At 43.8% G+C, this 7,568-nt stretch overlaps 1 long non-coding RNA gene across 4 annotated transcripts in view; it reads left to right on the forward strand.

The window, feature by feature from the left end:
- The first annotated feature begins 583 nt into the window (after nucleotides 1-583).
- LOC126997723 (uncharacterized) overlaps nucleotides 584-7,568 on the forward strand; it is a 21,672-nt gene continuing 14,687 nt past the window's right edge. For 2 of the 4 annotated variants that reach the window (XR_007752355.1, XR_007752356.1), the window contains exons 1-3: nucleotides 584-718; nucleotides 4,333-4,549; nucleotides 5,991-6,107. This is a non-coding gene — a long non-coding RNA (uncharacterized LOC126997723). Of the gene's footprint in view, nucleotides 719-873; nucleotides 963-1,363; nucleotides 1,382-4,332; nucleotides 4,550-5,990; nucleotides 6,108-7,568 lie in introns of those variants that run through there. The other 2 variants (XR_007752357.1, XR_007752358.1) reach the window with 2 other exon arrangements.

Here is a 7,568-nt window from a genome sequence, read left to right on the forward strand (position 1 = left end):
TTAATTGGGGTTTACTAATGATAGGACACGCGATAAAAGGGCAAACGGGCAGTTAAATAGAGTAATTAATGTTTCCGAGGTTAAACTAAAACTATTTATGTCAGCGATAATATACCTAAGCACTGCAAAAAAAGCCCTATTAATTAAACATTTCGACCCTATCTCTAAATAAATCTAGTTATTGGAGCGGAAAAGACAGTTCCAGGGTCATTTAATTCAAGTACGAGAATCTATTGAGCTGGCAGGAATCAGCTCGCAGCCGAAAAATAGCTCGCGAAGGGGACTTGAAACAATGCTTAATTTTCAATATATCACTCACTGCTATCGTTTAACTGTCCCTTTGCGACTTCAATACACTGCAAATACATCAGATAAACACTTAAAATCAGTAGAAGGCTTTAAAACAAACACATAGGAGATTACATAGGAGGAACTACTCTGAGCTGATACTCACTCCTGGTTTGGGCAATCTCAACGCTTATATATAGATCACAGGTGGTTAAAGAGACATAAATCAAGGCAAATTAAGACGTTTTTTGCTGTCTTTACCCCATTGGACATGTGTAGTGGGAAGTGTCGCAACTTATTTCCCCGAGGAGGTATTTCTCGCATACACCTGGAAGCCACATTGTCATCCGTGAAGGGAGTCGGCTCTTATATTTTTGTGTTTTTTGAAGCGAATTATCCTGTTCCCGAGGGAGCCATGCATCTAGAAACGGTAAATAGTCCCTTGTGATTGTTTTGGGTGGGTGAAGGCAGTGAATTAAGGCTTGTAATAGGTGGAAATAGGGAAAATGTATCGGTGGGGGAAGAGATGGATTTAAATGGCCGCCGTGGTTGTTCAGAAGCTCATCGTTTTTTACTGATTTCCAGTAGAGTACGTGGCGGCACGGGGCTTGAGGGGCAGGGCGACACGTGCATTGCATTCCTGTGTGTGAAGTTGGAGAGCGGGATATAAGCCGGTAAGGTCAGAAAGGTCAAGTATATAACTGGCTTGGGGTGTCCGGCTCCATATATGACCTTAATTATTAATGACCTCTAAGACCTTCGGGCACTATGGTAGGGAGAACTGAGATGAATGACCTAATGTATGGGGTCAAATGAGGTGTGAGTGTCTTAAATATTGAATTATGGGCGTTTAGCGGTGAGGTCATAATGGCGTAACCGGCGGATGGAGCGAACCATATGTGACGTATTATCTCAGTTATCAATAACATCTAAGAACTTTGAACACTATGATAGGGATAACTAAGCTGAATGACCTAATGTATGGGGTCAAATGAGGTGTGAGGGTCTTAGATATTGAATTATGGGCGTTTAGCGGTGAGGTCATAAGGGCGTAACCGGCGGATGGGAGCGAACCATACGTGACCTTATATCCGTGAGTTTTGACCAGTGTAAGATGCCTGGGTACTCCTATATTAAGGGTTAGGGTGTATTTGTGTTGTATTATTGCAGATATGAGGTGTGGGTTGTGTTACTCAGGAAATATTGAAGGTTAACGTGAGCTAGAAGTGTTTTAAGGGTGACTCGTCTAGCGGGCGGGGTGAATTTTACGAATTTTTCAGATTTATTTATTTCAATGTTGTTTCTCTTGATTTTTTTGCGTTTTCATCGTCATGGTTGTGATTTCATGTGTGTTTGAGGTGGTATTGATGGTGATTGTGGTGATTTTAGGTGATGCATGTGGTGGTGATGACCCGGGGTGGTGAACCTATTAACTCTAAGGGGGAATATGTAGGTTAGCGTTGTTGCCTTGACCACATGTGCTTACCCTAGACCATCGGGTGTCATTCTAGAGTTATACATGCTCCTGGTACTGTGAAGGCTGGCATGAACCGATATTTTGGCTGTAAATATTTACTTTGCTCTCACAGGAGGTTAAGGTTAAAATCTAAGTTTAATCCAAGGTTAGGATAACTTAATGATGACCAGTATCTTATCCTAGACCTGGGGGCTTCGTGGTGCAGTGGTTATAAGCAGTTAGCACACCCGGCTCACAACCGAGAGAGCTCGGGTTTGATTCCCGGGCAGAGTGGAAAAATTTGGGAGGCTTTTCAGATGCCCTATGCCCCTGTCCACCCAGCAGTGTACCAGGTATTAATTGGGGGTTGTGTCCCGTCTCCTGGGATCTGTTCCCTTCTATAATTCCTTCCCCTTCTGTCTCTCTCCGGCATATGACCACAGATGTTGCGCCGACTAAATGAAATTTTCCAACTTTTTTATCCTAGACCATCGGGTGTTATTCTAGAGGTCTGCTCATGATACCGCGAGGTCCGGAATTGACCTATTTTGTCTGTCAATTTTTATCTTGCTCTCACAGAAGGTTACGTTAAAATCTAAGTTTAATCCAAGGTTAGGATAACTTAGTGCTGACCGGGCATTGTTTTTGTTAATGTTTCCGATATTTTTCAGCCCTTGAATATATAAATAAGTGTGAAGTAATGAGACTTGGCTTGGGTGTTTTTTCTGGAATAACACCCACTTGTTTAGGATACATAGGCAGGATAGGCCTCTCACCACACTGCCGTTGATGTCACTGGCGGGAGAGGTGGCTACGGTCATCTCCATACTCCCCGCCTCTTAAAATATTGTCTTGGGGTGCAACACAGTATATATTTGTTTTATTTCATTGTGGTAGTAGAGCGCACGGCAGGTACGGTTAACCCGGTAGCTGTGGGGATCATGTTTCTTAACTCGGTAGCAGCGACACATCAAATTTGTGGCTTTACCGTGTAGCAGTGATGGGCCAAACCTGTGTCTTTACCGTGTAGCAGTGACGGGCCAAATTTGTGTCTTTACCATATAGCAGCGACGGGCCAAATTTGTGGCTTAACCATATAGCAGCGACGGGCCAAATTTGTGGCTTAACCATATAGCAGCGACGGGCCAAATTTGTGGCTTAACCATATAGCAGCGACAGGCCAAATTTGTGGCTTAACCATATAGCAGCGACGGGCCAAATTTGTGGCTTAACCATATAGCAGCGACGGGCCAAATTTGTGGCTTAACCATATAGCAGCGACGGGCCAAATTTGTGGCTTAACCATATAGCAGCGACGGGCCAGATTTGTGGCTTAACCATATAGCAGCGACGGGCCAAATTTGTGGCTTAACCATATAGCAGCGACGGGCCAAATTTGTGGCTTAACCATATAGCAGCGACGGGCCAGATTTGTGGCTTAACCATATAGCAGCGACGGGCCAGATTTGTGGCTTAACCATATAGCAGCGACGGGCCAAATTTGTGGCTTTACCGTGTAGCAGTGACGGGCCAAATTTGTGGCTTAACCATATAGCAGCGACGGGCCAAATTTGTGGCTTAACCATATAGCAGCGACGGGCCAAATTTGTGGCTTTATCGTGTAGCAGTGACGGGCCAAATTTGTGGCTTAACCATATAGCAGCGACGGGCCAAATTTGTGGCTTAACCATATAGCAGCGACGGGCCAAATTTGTGGCTTAACCATATAGCAGCGACGGGCCAAATTTGTGGCTTTACCGTGTAGCAGCGACGGGCCAAATTTGTGGCTTTACCGTGTAGCAGCGACGGGCCAAATTTGTGGCTTTACCGTGTAGCAGTGACGGGCCAAATTTGTGCTATGATATAAACCCCCCAAAATAGATGATACATAATCTGATCACAAATGCTTTATATATAATATGAAATGGTTTGTGTGAGGGGTGATTTTTTTCCATTTTTCTCGCTTGGAGGGACCATTAAGAAACATGATCCCTGCTGCTACCACTGGGTTAAAGGCCCTTCCCTCTAAGCGAGAAAAATGAGAAAAAAATCATCACTCACACAAACCACTTCATAATATATATCAATTCATTTGTGATCATTTTATGCATCATCTGTTTATTTATTTATTTATTTATTTATTTATTTTTACGTCTTGGCCTATTGCGCCGGTAGGCTTCTTCCCGGTGGATCCTGATGGTCGGTGGTGGGGTTTATATCCTTCTTAATATATCAAGTTACATATCATGGCAAGAATTTGGCCCGTCGCTGGTACACTGTAAAGCCACAAATTTGGGCCCTTGTTGCTACCGGGTTAAGTTAGGTCTTGTTAGGATAGCTCAGCAAGTTTGGGCAGTTTAGGATAGCTTAGATTTAATTCTCTAAATATATGGTCTTGGGGGGGGACACACCTGGAGATACATTTCTGTTTATATTGTGTTTTGACAGTGGCTTGCTAAGGCTAGATTAGTTTCATTAAAGTTTGGTTAGGTTAGGATAGCTTAGATTTAATTCTCTAAATATATAGTCTGGGATGACACATTGAAGCATATGTTTTTACTTTTTGCATATTTGGCGTCGGAACACAGGCTGGGGAAGGAGACGGTGGCTGAGTGGTTAGCGTGCCGGTCCTGCGTTCACTGCGTCATGGATGATGAGGGTTTGAATCTGTCGCTGCCACTGACTACTTGTCCTGAAGACCACCACCATCATCCTGGACTGTATGGGACTGTCCAAGGGAAAGCAAGATGGGGCCGCTATAAACACTTGCCGGCTTGGGCCCACCACCAGGCCCAGCCGAGGGAGGTAAGGAAAAAAAAAAAAAGTATAGCTAGGTTTGAATAAGTTTTAGGTTAGAATAGCGTAGTATTAAATTATCTTGTAATTATTATTATTGTCATTAATATCATTCCTATTGCAACTCATGTTAATGGAGAGGTATCTTGTATGCCCTCCTGGACGTGACTGACTCGTTCACCCTCCATCTCGGACGACATGTCGAGTTAGCTTCACGGTGGTGGTCGGGTGTAGTTCCGGTGCCCCGAGAATAGGGGAACCACCTGCTGAACCCTGGGGTGAAGCCTGCACCTCAAGCATGACCAGCGGTTGCGGGAGTCTCCGAAACAACCGTAACACTTTGACTTGTGTTTCATATCTTTATCATCTCTACTTGTTAGTAAGATAACTTCAATTCTGTAAAAAATAACATGTAAGATGGTTCTTACGTAAATAGTTTTTTTGAGATATGAGACGCATTAATGGATTTACATTAATTTCAATGGGGAAATTCGTTTTGGTTTTCGAGTGTTTTGGTGTGCGAGCAATATTCTTGAATGAATTAAACTCGTAAATCGAGGTTTGACTGTATATGTACTCCATAAATAGCTAACATAACAGATCGCAGGCCATCGCTAGGTGTGTAAACAATGGGGGGGGTTCCCCGGGCCAAGCCACAGGGCTCAAGTTAAGAGTCCATGGACTATAGCTAACTAAACTACCTGATAACTAACTAAACTGACCCCCCTCCCTTCCCCCTTCACACTAAGAGCAAGGTCTCCAGCGGACTGCTTCAGCTTTCAAACACATCGCTGAGTTTAGTGTGGTCACCCGCATGCAGCCCTATGGGGCTTCGTGGTTCAGTGGTTGTACACAGCTCTAAAACTAGAAGAGCAGGTTCGATTCCCGGGCGAGTGGCGGAGTGGAAAAATTTGGGCGGCTTTCCCAATACCCTACGCCCCTGTCCACCCAGCAGTGTACCAGGTATTAATCGGGGGCTGTGTCCCGTCTCCTGGGATCTGTTCCCTTCTCCTATAATTCCTTCCCCTTCTGTCTCTCTCCGGCATATGACCACAGATGTTGCGGCGTCCACTAAACAAAACTTTCCACTTTCCACCTGCTACCACCACCGGGCTAATGATAAATATAAATGAATCTCGTTATTGGGGACCAGAAGACAGATTTTGTGTTGGAAGTCCATAAATATAAGAGGCTGAGTACAACAGTCTGGCAATGTTGGCACTGCCTCAAAGTATAGGCCTGGCTGTATGTATAGAGTTATGAGAGGAGAGAGAGAGAGAGAGAGGGAGGGTAGAGGAAGTAAAGTATGTAAAAAAACAAATATGAGAGAGAGGTTATCTATTAATGATCTTTTATTATACAGGCCTTGATAGAGAGAGAGATTTTATAATATATTATCCCATGCTGTCTTTCCCGGTACAAGACTTTGAGAGTGGACACATATTTGCAGGTTGGTGTAGCAGTGCCGGGAGGTTCCATAACACAGGGCACTCCTCACCTCAACAACAGTCTCTTCACCGACAAGTAATTCTTCACCAACAAGCTTTTCAGCAGCTTGGAGAAATAGGTAAGCTTTCTCTACTCATTTCCTGCCCTGCCTTCATTACCCCCGCCAGAAGCCCCCAAAGGGTGAACCCGTTATATTGAGCTGTAAAATGTTCAGCAGCTCACTTAGTAACCCAGCGTGTTGTAAAATGTTCAGTACATCCCCTTGCTTAGAGGGAAAGGCCTTTTAACCCAGTGGTGGTGGTAGCAGCAGGGATCATGTTTCCTAACCCGGTAGCAGCAGGAATCATGTTTCTTAATGGTCCCCCCAAGCGAGAAAAATGAGAAAAAATCACCCCTCACACAAACCATTTCATAATACATATCAAAGCATTTGTGATCAGTTTACACATCATCTATTTTGGGGGGTTTAAATCATGGCACAAATTTGGCCCGTTGCTGCTACACGGTAAAGCCACAAATTTGGCCCGTTGCTGCTACACGGTAAAGCCACAAATTTGGCCCGTTGCTGCTACACGGTAAAGCCACAAATTTGGCCCGTCTCTGCTACACGGTAAGAAACATGATCCCCGCAGCTACCGTGTTAAGCGTAGGGTGCATGATTATGTTTGCCAAAGTGCTTACTACACACTGGATACATTTTATGCATGCAAGATTGGTTCTGCTTTATAATATAGTTAGATTAATTTGATTGATTTATTCAGCCCTTGACAGAGAGGAAAGTAATATTTCTTATTGTACAAGGGACTTACCACAGACATGTTGCTAACCTGATTTTGTATAAGTTTAAACCCAGGAATAAGTCACCTCCAATCCTGGCATCAAAGTTCCTTAAGCCCCTAACTCACTCACCTGTGCTAATGCAGGAGTCAAGTCATCATTATACAGTAAATATTGGTGTGAAAAAGACTCCTAATATTGGCCACATCATGTGTGGAAATACATATTAAAAGGAAGCCTAGCCAGCAGGGAGGGAGGAGGAGGCTCACTACACGGTCTGGTCTCAAAAGCTAACAGGCTATATTTTCACTTGCAAGGGTAGATATATATTTTTCTGCTTACTTTTTGCCTTATTTTACAGCCTTTGACAGAGAGGAAAGTACCACACATAAACTGATCACAAATGCTTTGATATATAATATGAAATGGTTTGTGTGAGGGGTGATTTTTTCTCATTTTTCTTGCTTGGAGGGACCATTAAGAAACATGATCCCTGCCACCACCGGGTTAAGTTAAAGTTTTCTAAAGAAAGAATTGCTACATTACATTTGTAAGTCACTGACACAACAAAAACACTCACCACCATCACTTTGTTGATGCGTCATGGACAGCGATATTAGGTAGGGTTAGATACACGGGAGCCAAGGTTCAGAGGAGCTGCCTCGTGCAGACTCCTATGTTCTTATGTCACTGGACGAGGTGGAAGGATGCTTGGGTGCCATAGTAGGGGTCAAAATGCAGTGTATGTATTCCAGAGAAACGTTCCACTCACAGTGCTGGCTAGCTTCAGACTGAGGAGAAA

The sequence above is a fragment of the Eriocheir sinensis genome, chromosome 12 (assembly GCF_024679095.1).
Source record: "Eriocheir sinensis breed Jianghai 21 chromosome 12, ASM2467909v1, whole genome shotgun sequence".
In the NCBI taxonomy this organism is placed as follows: Eukaryota; Metazoa; Arthropoda; class Malacostraca; order Decapoda; family Varunidae; genus Eriocheir; species Eriocheir sinensis.